Consider the following 12,892-nt stretch of genomic DNA (forward strand, 5'->3'; position numbering starts at 1 on the left):
ATCTTGTGCTAAACCACTGCATTCTCACAGGGGTCAGGAATAAATTGTGCTGGGAGGAAATATCAGTCCATTTGTTAGACATGGTCAGTGTTAAAGGATTTCAGGTTGCATTGTCCCTGCTTGGGCAGGCCCAGCATAGCTCTGTGCTTGTCCAGAACCCTATCCCGGTAAACAGGGTGTGTAAATTATTTCTTCAAGTGAGATCTTCCAACACTTGAACATGTCCCTGGACTCCTTTAACACTGCTTTCAACTCAATAAAGAGGAAGTATTTTTGTGTTCATGTTTGCTATCTTAATTAAAGCAACTGCTGTGGAGTTTGGAATTCTTCCAAACACTTTTCCATCCACAGCACTGGAGCAATACTGGAGCAGGAGGATGCTTGGGTTAAGAAACCATTATGAATTCAGTTGGGAGCAGAGATTCATGAAGGATTTGGAAAAAGAACTTCCATTTCAGTTCAGTGTTTTCCATTTTTTGTCTGCATCCCACATGTAATTGAACGTCACTCATTGTTGCTTTGCATTTTACTAGCCTCTCCTGTATTTGTCAGTGGTGCTTATTTGAAACTCCAGTTACAGTCTCTGTAGAGAAAGATTCTTCAGCTCAAAGGTGGCTAGAAAGGGATAAGCTGGGTATGGAGGCAGAACAGTAGAATATACTTCCCTGCTAAAGATCTGGATGGAAATCATCCATAGGCTTTGATAACAGGAGATTTTCCAGGGTGTGATTAGAGCTGAATCTAGAGACACACCTAAGAAAAATGAAAGCAGAATGCCCATGTAGAAAAACACATCAGGGGGCACATCAGGGGGCACTGCAGGGGAATGGTACTGGTTTTGCTGTAATGCATTTTGGTAGGTCTTGCTGCAGATACCATTCTTGGATAATATTCTTCCTTGTTCTAGTCATCTGGATTCATTCTGAAAGCAAACTGAGGTTTTTCTGCATTGGTCATCTATAAAGTATGTGCAGAAAGTGGACAGTCCAATTTGTGAGCATTTGAGAAACTCCTTTTAAGGGTGAAAAGAGCATCAGCTCAGTCTGATTCCTCTGGTCACCTGAGTTGATTCAGGTGACTGGCACAGTGGTAGCAAGCAAGCACAACATGCAAACCACTGTGAATCTCTTCAGCTTCTTTCCTCACTATCAACGTCTTGCAGGGCTTCCAAAATGAATGATGCAGATTGATGATTCAACTTAGACATAAGAGAGCTGACATTGCTGACATTAAATCTGTGTTCCAGCAATCTGGGTTGTGTGCAATATCAACCTTGTGTGAGACAGGAGAGGGGAAAGCTGTAAAGAAGATCTTGGGTGGGTGGTTTGTTCTGCCTTGTTTCCTGCCCTGCTGGAGCTGGCTGGGCCATTGTCCAGACAGCATGTCAGTGTTTTCTTACTTCTAGGAACAGCTCACGCTGAGGGAATGGGCATTGGATGGGAGTGTCTGAGAAGCTGAATGGTGAGAAACAGTCTCTAGGTTCAGGCAGGTCTCGGTCAGATGCAGCAGTGAAGCAGCTATTTATTGAACGTTTGTGCAAAAACAGGTGTCCTGGCAAGTAGGCACACACAGCAAAGGCAGAACTTGGATTTATATTTCCTATCCCATCCACAAGTTCCCTCCCTTGTTTTCCCATTGATTGGGGACTCCAAGGTTTACATTCTATCCAATGCCAAGAAACAAGCTGCCAGCCAGAAAATAATTTCACTTTATTCACCTTTTTATTATTTTTCACCCTATATGCTCATATTCCATAGATTTCCATGTTGCTAGTTAATAGGCAGAGGGAAAGGGGAGGGATAATTCCGAAGCATTTGCTTCCATACACTTTTCCCTCCTTTTCTTAGCACTGCACAGATGGGTCACACCTCAGGGTCTCTTGACAAAAGTGGCCTTTTTCTGCTGGGAAGGAAACTTTCCTCCGAGCTCTCATCCCAGATTTCTTCAGGCTTCCCACAGCTCTTCCTGTGCTAGAGCACAAGAGAGAGTGTCCTCTGAGCTATCCCAGCACACTAATCTGCCTCAAGCACTCACCCAGCCTCACACATCTACAAAAATGGCACAGTAATGGAAATTGCCATTAACAGGAGGAAATAACTTGCAGTGACTGCAAAAGCAAACGTCCCATGAGGTGGAAGAAGCCCACAGTTAAAGCCAAAATGCAGCATTAGACCTAGGGGAGGATGTAACCCTGCTAAAACACTATGGGCAAACCACATGTAGACTCCACTCAAGGCACAAAACCTGAAGTGCCAGCGATTGCAAGCCCATTAGCTTCTGGACGCAGGGCAAGTAGAAAGGAGATACTTTCAGCCATCATCTCTAAGGGGCATTCCAGTCAAAATAGCAAAAGCCCAGGACTCAGCGCTAGGATGTTTGGCTATTTTTTGGCTCCCCATGCCTGTTTTCTCCCTGGGCCTCAGTTGATACGTGTGAGAAATGGGGATGCTAATAGCCACCTAAAAGCAGCAGTCTCGGAAATAATTAGCTCTGCTCAAGCGAGTGTCTCAGCTTACAGAAGCGACCCTGCTGCCATTTCCTGAGCCCGAGGTCTGTTTGTCTGCCCTTAATGCAGAATCACCAGCTTGTTTCTGCTCTCTGACAGGGTAGTGGTCAGCTAGCAAATGCACCCTCGAGCATCAACTGCAGCACTTTGAGAGGAGAGGTCTGGGGCTGGCTCTGCCTCAGGAAAGGAAGTTGGTGCTTGGAATCACCTCCACACAGTGAGCTCGTCTACAGTGCCACCACTATCGTGGCAATTTGCCCTTGCTCTGCCACCTAAAACCCCACCTGCATACTTCCTCTCTGCCTAGGGCACTTGGGTGTCCTGGAGCACAGCTCCAGAGTGCAAAGGTCCAGAACCTGCTCCCAGACCTCACATGCCAGGACAGAAAATTGGTGCTGGGCAGCACCTACACATTGAGACCTTCAGAACAGTGCCACCACCACGGCAATCTGCCCTTCCTTTGCCACTTTAAACACCATCTACCTACTTCCCCTCTGCTCAGTGTGCTCCAGTGTCCTAGAGCACGGCTACAGGATGCAAAAGTCCAGCTGTTGTTGCCCATGCCCATAGCGCCAGGACAGAAAGCTATCGCTGACCTGCCTGGATCGGTGCCACCAACATGGTGATGCACCCTCATTTGCCACTTAAAACACCATCTGCGAACTGCCCCTGCATTCAACAGAGCACACAACAAGACTGAATTTGGGGGTCCAGAGCTCCCTAAATGGTCAGTCAGTGGGAGCCTCTTAATGCTCTTCTACACTTCCCACACTGAAAGACTACGGAGAGGAAATCAAGTGCTGAGATTTTAAACACCCCTAATAAGAGACTCTTGCCAAAAAAAAGGGAGAATCCGTATGCAGAACACCACTGTGCTGCAAATGCAAAGCCCCAGAGCAAACTAAATGGGTGAAGAACAGCTCAGAGTGAAGTTAGGTAGCATCCCGGATGCTACCCAGTGATGTGACACGTGATCATATTCAATACACTTCTAAAACATGCCCGGCTGAAGTCTCTGCTAACCTACAGGGGATCATTGCCTTGCAACAAAGCAAACAGCTGGAACAGCTACAAAATGACCCTGCTTCTCTGCCCCAGATCTCCTCCCCAGATCAGTTAACGGTTTCCACCACAAGAAGGGCTCCCACCCACTGTGAAAACTCAACTTACACCCTTTCCTTCAATGACCTCAGTTGCCACGTGAGCCCGTGAGTCTCCCCCTGGAACTGCGGCCCCATCGCTCTGCCAGAAAGGCTCATTTACAGTTTGCTCTTTCATTATTACTTTTAAAGATTAAATTGCTTCCATTTCAAGGGAAATGCTCTGGGAACTCCCACAGCCCACAGGATACAGTCATGCATTCGACCAATGTATTTCAGGGTTACAGACACCTCAACCCCAGCTGATTCTCCCTCTCCACACCGCAGCATCCACCTATTTCCATCACCCGCCACTTGGTTATTCCTTTTCATCTTTGCAAAACTGACTATGGCATTTGGATATTGCTGTAAAATTTCAAGTTCTGGGAGGAATTTTAAGGGTTTTTAAAGTTCTTTTCTCTTTTTGACGGATGGAGGAAGAACAAGAAAGTGCTAATTTCCTTCCCCAGTGCATCCATTCATTTCTCTGTTCTAAACCGTGCCGGTTTTTATCTCGCAGCTTGACTACTACAGAGAGGTATATTCCTTCCTATTATATTCCATTCCTCCCTCACGATGCGTCTCCAATCCTGACATGCTCACTAAAATCCAATGCTAAGTCATTTAAACAGTTAAGGAAAGAGCATAATCCTTCATGTTTCATTACACTGTGTGTTCTGTGGAAACAGCATTACACAAACTGCTAGAACTACTGCAGAGGAAGCCTCAAAAAAGTACAGCATCAAACCCAAAGCAACACAACAATCTGCCATCAAAACCATCCCAACATTCTTCAGCTTATTTGCAACATCTTTAACAGGGTGATATTATCACCCTTTCCTTGCTCTTGAGTAATCGCTCCATCCATTTGCCTCCTCTCAACTCAGCCTCCAACTGACCAGGACAAAATGCATCTTACCAAGGCAACCCTTACAACCTGCAGTGGCCTCTCCTCTGCATGTCCGGTTTAGGGAGAAACCATTGCAAGGCAGACTGGGCATTTCTGGACATCACTCGCAAATCCCAGTACAAAGCTTGACCGTAACAAACAGATTAACTGCTAGGGGCCATGCTTCAAATCACTGTCTTGCCAGCTAATACTTAGAAATGCTTTTCCCAGGCCAGCAGAAACCTGTCTTTTAACCAAAGGGAGCAATGAAGCTTCCTTCATAACAGACTTTAAGAATTCAAAGTTACTAAGCACCTAGCTTACTTGCTTCAACTCATGCAACTCCGTGACTACTTCTTTCTCAGTTTCCTTCCATCACAAGCATTCAAGTCCCAGTAAACATTAGCAAAGCTCTTTACACCTCCTATCAGATTCCCAACATGCTGGTGTGTTTCTTAAGAAGCCTTCCCAGCCAATAAAACGTGCCCAAACTAATAATACTTGTTATTTAGACAGAGCCATCCTTGAATGGGATCTCTTTCAAACAGACTTCAGCAGGAGCATAAGGAACAACGTCTTTTCCAGATAGATTCAAATCTGATCTAAACATATGTATTTTCTACAGAAATACATGCTTCAGATTCCTCATCTATATCTATATACAAAGCTAACCCCAAATTTCTCAGTTGCTTCTGGGTAATACATGATGGTAACTGGGAAATAAAGCGATTTCACAGGTTGTGTATGATGTATAAAAGCATATAGGTATTACTTACCATCAGATGATCGAGTTCCTGGTACGCAGGGGCAAGATGGAAGGCATCCCAGCAGTCTTCCCTGGATTTCCTCTAGTCTTGCTCTGGATGATCGCGCGCAGACAAGAGCGGCAACAAGGCTGAGAAAAAACAAGAATGGACAACATTAGCCCAGCAGAAGCAGTACTAGAGTGCTCTAAGCCTAATTCTTTCCTGTTAGGGTGGTGAGGCACTGGAATGGGTTGCCCAGGGAAGTTGTGAATGCTCCATCCCTGGCAGTGTTCAAGACCAGGTTGGACGAGGCCTTGGGTGATATGGTTTAGTGGGAGGTGTCCCTGCCCATGGCAGGGGGGTTGGAACTTGATGATCTTAAGGTCCTTTCCAACCCCAACTGTTCTATGATTTTATTTACTAATACAATCCAGCAGCATCAAAGCTCTTTGAAACATCAGGGAGTGCCAAAAAGATGCAACCACTTTGGAGAATGTGCTGGAACCCTGAAAAATGGCTTTCAACTTTTCTGTTTTCCCCTATTTTCCTTTGAACCCTTTGCTTACTGTCTGTGCAGGACTGGTGTCACCAGCACACTCTTTTTGCTGCAGCACAGAACAGCCAATGCCTGTGTAGCTGACTCAAACCTGAGGCCGGGAAGGACTATTTGGTGCTCACTGATGGTAGCTGCCTTCCAAGGAAAGGTAGAGAAGAGTTAAATAAAAATAGCAAACTGGAAAAGGCAGAGAAGTGGGAGAAAATTGCTGTTCTTCCTGGTTTAGAGATAGAGAAACTGAGGCACAGACCGCTGAAGTCTGTCCAGAGAAGCTCTAAGGGGAGAGGTGGAGAGCTTGAAAAAGATGCAGAGCAGGGCTTTAGAAAGACACAACCTGAATCTGCCTTCCATCTAAAGAGCTCACTTTGCCACCCAAAACTCCATCTGCACACCGCTTCTCTGGCTCCTGCTCTCAGGCTTCCTGGAGCACTGCGCACAGAGCGCGAGTGTCCGGCCCCTGCTCCCACAGCCGAGGAGCCAGAACAGAAAGCTGTCATTGGCCATCACCTACATAGGGTTGCTCATCATATTAGTGGCACCGTTCTGGATGCCTCCCTGTGTAGGTGATTCCCAGCACCAGCTTTCCTGAACTGTGGGAGCAGGGGCTGGACACCTGCACTGCATGTGCTGTGATTGAGGATACTTGAGAGCACTCAACACAAAGGCAGTAAAAAAAAGCAAAGATGGTAAAGCATGGCCAGACTGCTGTGTTGGTGGAACTGCTCATGAGATCCCCAGCTGGAGATGATGGGCAACAACCACCAGACATGCTGCTACCTTACCAAGCTACTGACATTTAAAACATGACTCCTGCTTCTACCTCCTTGTCACTGCTCTACTTTGGGTCTCCCAGCAGTAAACATTTCAGCTAACAAACCAGAACAGAAGTGGTAAAACGCAACCTCAAAACTCTTCCAACCAAAAAAACATTCAGAACCCAATAACAAAAAAAAAGCAAAACGGACCAATAAGCAACCTCAGAAAACTTAACCCCCTCCTGTAAATGTAACACCTCTGAAAAGAAAACCTAATAGAGACACTTGTTAATGAACACACTGGGAAACCTTGGCACGTCCTGAAGCTCTTCACTCAGCTGATTGCATTGCAGCAAACATCAAAACACAACAGCACAAACCACCGCAAGACTCCAAAGCTGCACAAAACAACCCCCAAAGAACTCACCCTGCTGAAGCCCAAGAGCTGAATGAGCTCCTCCCTCCAACACTGTGCCCTTATACCCCAGGCAGTACCCACAACCCCTCTCTCAATGCCCTGGGGCAGGGGTGGGGCAAACCACCACCTGGGATAAAAGAGGTAGGATGAGCAGTGCTTTGCTTTTGGGCTGATGTCTAGCCCAGAAAGGGTCCCAGAGAGAAAAGGACTCTTCAATGGAGCAAGCCCCAGTGTGTTTTCTCCAGGAGTACATTCCTACTCCAAGATGCCAGAGAGGCTGTGCGCAGATGGAGTTTTAGGTGGCAAAGCGAGAGCAGGAGCTCTATGCGTGTAGGTGATGCCTACGAGAGAAACCCTTTGGGGTTTGCATATTCGGGAAGAGGCTCTGCAATAGTGGGGCTGGGGCTAAGTTGCTAAGGGAACTTTTATTTGAGATTCTTTCAGGCTTGTTCACTTTTATAATTTGCTTTGTAGGCATATCTAATCACATTCTTCTGTTTTGCTTTTTATTGTCTTTATGCATTTCTATTTATTTACATTTTCATTCATGTTTTTTCTTCAGCTGTCTTTGCTTTTTAGTCTCTTTTAGTAACTTTTTTTTTTAGGTGTCCCACAGCGACCCAGAGAAAGTCCTAGAGCCCCACAGACCCTATAGACATCCCATAGAGACGCACAGCAACCGATAGGGACTCCTAGGGACCCTCTAAGTGATCCCATCCTGATGTGCCTGAGTTGGAGGCGGGGCCAAGGCAGGGATAATGAAGCCTTGGGGGTGTGGTCTGTGCTGTGGGAGGAGCTAATGTAGGAGTGTGGGCGTGATCTTGGCTAAGGGATGGGTGGTACCGGGGACGACGCCTCTGTTAGGGTGGGCCAATGAGGGGCAAGGGGGGTGGGCTCCGGGGAAGGTGTGATCTGGGCTGGGGGTGGGGCCAGTGAGGGGTGGGGGTGTAGTCTAGACAAGGGGCGGGGCTTGCGGTGGGGGTGTGGCCCAGGCTGTGCACTGGGTAAGGTGGACTCCGCGGCCCCGCGGGGAGTGTCATAGGTTAAGGGTACCGCCCTTAGTACGTACTTACTACATACCCGCGCGGTACCGGCCACTTGCGGGGATCCCGGGCTGCAGTACCGAATTCTGGATACAAGATGGCAGCAGCGAGCGGCGGCCGGCGCTACACCGCGCCCCCCACCTGCTGCACCGAGTTTTGCGGGGTATCCCCTCCCAGCATCTGCCCCCCGCCCCAACCCTTGCAGACCCAGAATCAAGGGGTTTGGAGTATTCTGGGGCCACCACAGTGGCTCCGGCTCCACAAGCACAGCCCAGCCCGTCATGGAAACATCTTTTGGGGGGAAATCAGCCCCGAACCAAGCTGTTACCCCCTTTCTCCAGAGGACACCCCCCCCAGTCCTCCACTCACCTGCTCCTCTGCCGAATCATCGACCCCCGCCCAGTGACACTGGGGTGCCCCAAACGACACCATTCGTCCCCAAATTCCCCACACCCCTGTTTTTATTCCACACCCTCTCCCCGAAACAAAAAGAAACAAAAAAAAACTAAAAAAAACCCTCAGCAAACACTGAGAAAAATTGCTCCAAGGAGCAGTTCGTTACTTCATTACTGTAATAATTGCCACTTACACAGGTACACGCGCCCCGAAAAAAAGGGAGGTGGCTCTGCCAGGAAGAGACGAGGGGACAGCAACCCTAGGACTTCATCCACTGAGCAGCATCTTGTACATGAACGCACCTCTCTGCTTTTCCTGTTTGGGGAGCGTGGACAGAACAGCCCCACCCTTGTCCCGTCGTCAGCGGCAAAGGCCTGGAATGGTTTTTGGTACGGATGCGCCGGGGACAGAAAAGTCAGCCCTGTCCCCAGTCAGCAGTTCGTGTCCCCGGAGGATGTAAACTGGGCGGGGGAGGGGCCGTTTGGCAGCCACTTGCGTCGGCAGTAACGAAAAGGTGAGCGTGTGCTGCCATCATGTGTCCAAACATCAGTACTGCAGAAGTTGGAGATGGGGTGGGGGCAGAGCGTCCAAATCTCGGTCCGGATGGGAGGGGGAGCCGTGCTGTGGCTCCGGACACCTCTCGCTGCTCCCAATCCCTGTCCAAAATCCGGCATTGAAGCGGGCGGTGATGGGGGTTTGGGCAGTGTGCCACTGGGCGCCGCTCTCCGGTGCGCCAGGAGACGATCGGTGCTGCCTTCATGTGGTCGAAATTCGGCACTGCACGCGGTGTAGATCAGGATTGAGAGGCGCCGATTTATGGTTACTGTTTCTGGAGAGGCATCCATGGACACTCGGAGCGTGACTGGGTCAAGCGGAGCTCTTTCTTGCTCTCGAGCCCGGGGGAACCCACTGATGGGTGGGAACCCATCAAGTAGTGGGAAAGCACTGGGGGGGCAGGTACCCATGGCTGGGGGAGGAATCCGTCGATGGTCTAGAACCCGTCAGGGGCTTCTGACTGACCTTTTGCTCTTTGACCTATGGCCCCTGATCTATGATGTTGCCCTATGACCTTTGACCCTGACACTTGGTGCTTGCCCTTCAAGTTCTTACCCTTGAGCTTTAAGCTCCCAGCTCTTGTCCTTGCCATTTTTCCATCAAATTCTGACACCTTCCCTGGAGCCCACGCCCCTTGCCCCTTATTGGCCCACCCCAACAGAGGCCTCATCCCCGGTACCACCCATCCCTTAGCCAAGACCACGCCCATATCGCCACATTAGCTCCTCCCACAGCACAGACCACACCCCCAGTCCTCAAAGTAACTAAAAAGCAAATAAATCTGAATAAAACTGCATAAAAGTGAATTAAAAGCAAATCAAAAGCTAGTACATGTGAGCTCAAAAGTGACTAAATGTGAATAAAGGTGAATGAAAAGCCTGAATAAACCTACATGAAGCTTGTGGAGAAAAGCTGTGGCTTTGGCAAAATTACACAACCTGCTGAGAACAGTGAAAAAGTGCAGAATATACAAAAGACCTGTGGTTCTATGAAAAGGAGAGCATGTAAATAATATGGTAACTTGTTAAACCTTCCAGAACTTGCTTAGCCTCGTGAAACAATATTTCTATTGCATACCCCATTATTTCCTCCTTTCTCATCATCTATCCCATTTAACCCCCATTATCGCCTCTTCCCCATCATCTCTCCCTTCTAAGACTATTATTCCCCCCTTCCCTATCAGCTATCCCCTTTAAACCACTTTCCTCCCTTCACCGCCGTCTTCCCGCCTACCAAAGCGGGAACAAACCTTCTCCCAGGAAGTTCCTGGACGTTCCCGCGCCGCGCTGAGCCCCGCTAAGCTTCATAGCCACGCATATGTTGAAGATATAAGCCGCGTTTCAGCCGTCGCCGCCAGCCCCTTCCCCTCCTTCACCGGCCGTCGCCATCGCTCCCTCACACCGAGGGGCACGCTGACTGGCCGCCGCTCGCTAGGCAGGAAGGCGTCCCCTCCGCCTCGCGCTGCAGCTCAGGCACAGGCGGCCAGGGATTGGACGACGCTGTCCCACCGCCTCCATGTCCCGCCCCCGCTGCGAGGCGAGCGGCGCAGTGATTGGCTGGGAAGCGGAGCGGTTTAGGTAGTAGAAGTGGCTATGGCGGCCGTGTGGCCACCTCGGTAGGGGCGGAAGGGACAGCAGTGATACGAAAGGCGGCAGGGACTGGACGACTCACGACTCATCAGCACTAATTAGCGGTGGCATTCGCAGGGATCAGCTTGTCGATCCGGTTTAACTAATTTATTCGAGTTTATTTAAAGTTAATTGAGTCTTATTTACATTTATTTGGGTCTATCGAAACCCATTCCTGTCTACTAAAGTCTATTTAAGTTGTCCTTTCGGGGACACTCGGGGTGGGCTTGGGACATTTCTAGCTGCTTTTAAGGCTGCACTTTGGGGGCAGTTTGCTTTGGTTTTTAATACTTCGGGGTAATTCAAGCTGGTTTTGGCTGAGTTTTGTGTAATTTAGGTTGGTTTGGGGGCACTTTTGGCACTTGGGCTTTTAAGTGGCTAAGCAAGGGTGGATTGCTATGTTGGTGGCACTGTTCTGGAGAGCCTGGATGTTTGCACTTTGGGATCTGATGGTTTGAGTGTAATGTGGGGCATTTGAAGGTGGTTTGGGGGAACTTCTCAAGGTTTTGAGCTCATTTGTGGGCAATTTGGGTTGCTCATGCATAATATAGGGTAATTCCAGCTGTTTGGGGGCATTTAGGGTGAATTTTGATCTACTTTGGGGACTTCTGGGGCATTTGAGGGAGTTTTGCCCTATTTGGGGGCAATTAAAGCCACTTTGGGGGGTCATTTGAGCTGGTTTGGGGCAATCTGGATGGGGTTTTGGACAGTTCCATAGGATAGGGTTGGAAAGGACCTTAAGATCATCTAGTTCCAAGCCCCCTTCCGTGGGCAGGACACCACACACTATGTCAACCAAGACTTCATCCCACCTGGCCTTGAACACTGCCAGGGATGGAGAATTTACCGCTTCTCTGGGCACCCTGTGCCAGTGCCTCAGCACCCTCACAGTAAAGAACTTTATCTCCAACCTGAACTTCCCCTGTTTCAGTCTGAACCCATCACCCCTTGTCCTATCACTACAGTCCCTCATGAAGAGTCCTCAACAGCCAGTTGGTTAGAACCAGCTCTGGTATTAAGGCACAGCTCCCACATCACAGTGCAGCGGGGAGAGCCACAGCAGAGCTCCTGGAGAGGCCGGGGGCAGCCCTCAGGAGCAGCCTGGTGTCCCTGCTCACCCAGGGGAAACCTGTAGGCAGGGAACCGTGGCTCACAGCACTCATCCCAGCTCCAAAGCAAGCTGAGCACCCTTGCTGCTGCCCAAATGATGTCCCCCCCCAGCTCTCTGCCCTAACACCTCCATAGCAGAGCTGAGCCACCAGTCACCTGCATCACGTACCTCGCAACCTGGCTGCTCCACAATGAGCACACACTCAATGGCCGCTCGCCACTGTTCCCACCTGTGCCTCCAGCCTTTAAACAGACACAATGAAGTTCATAATAAAGCGTACAAAACATTACTTTGCTGCCCATGATCAGTTCAGGATGACATTTAATACTAAATTTGTCATGGTTTTGATAAACCAAGCTGCCTCCTACTGTGAAGGATTCTTCCAGAGAAAGTTACTATGTGGGTTACCTATACTAACTCACCGTAAAAACGCTAAGTGGAAAATGAATGCAGTCAGCAAGACCATTCAAATTTTTCCTGATGGGACACTGTCCCTGTCTTCCCCTTCATGAAGTGCACCCCGCTATTAAAAAATTGGGATTTGGAAGTATGTCTGACACCCCGTGCCCTTAGTCACACAAGCCCCTTTGTGCATGTTACAACCAGTGTTGCTCGCATCCGTGTGGCTGCAGCAATGTATTAAAAATGAGAAGTAGCTGTTAAAACCAGTATCATCCAAAAAGTCTGTATTTTCCAAGAGAACTTTTGTCAGTAACACGATCATGACAGGCCATTCTATAAAAACTAACCCAAACAAGTGACATATTTATTGGCAAGTTCTGCTCATGAATTTCCTTTTCCATGCTCATACCTCCTAACAGTTTGATTAAAAAAAAAAAACAAAAAAACAAACAAAGCCATTTTGGCATTCCATTTGCAAACAACAAAATTATTTAACATTTTAAAAATAAACCAAAGGATAACAATTTTAAATACAAGTTGTAGGAAAACCCATCCTGGTTTCCCCCAGGAGCCATTCAGTGGGCTGGGTACCGAGGCTCTCTTATCTGGAGCTCAATTAAAAGGACTGGGGCATGTGCATTTCTTATTACCATTGAAAGCCCTGGTTTGTTGTACATTCTTCACAGGAAAACATAAACCAGTTTGGGGTAAAACAACCAGTACTTTTTCTTCCCTTATTCTAAAGCTA

This window comes from Pezoporus flaviventris, unplaced genomic scaffold (assembly GCF_033815535.1).
Source record: "Pezoporus flaviventris isolate CSIRO_AGI_PZ_B2104156 unplaced genomic scaffold, CSIRO_AGI_Pfla_v1 ptg000001l, whole genome shotgun sequence".
NCBI lineage: Eukaryota > Metazoa > Chordata > Aves > Psittaciformes > Psittacidae > Pezoporus > Pezoporus flaviventris.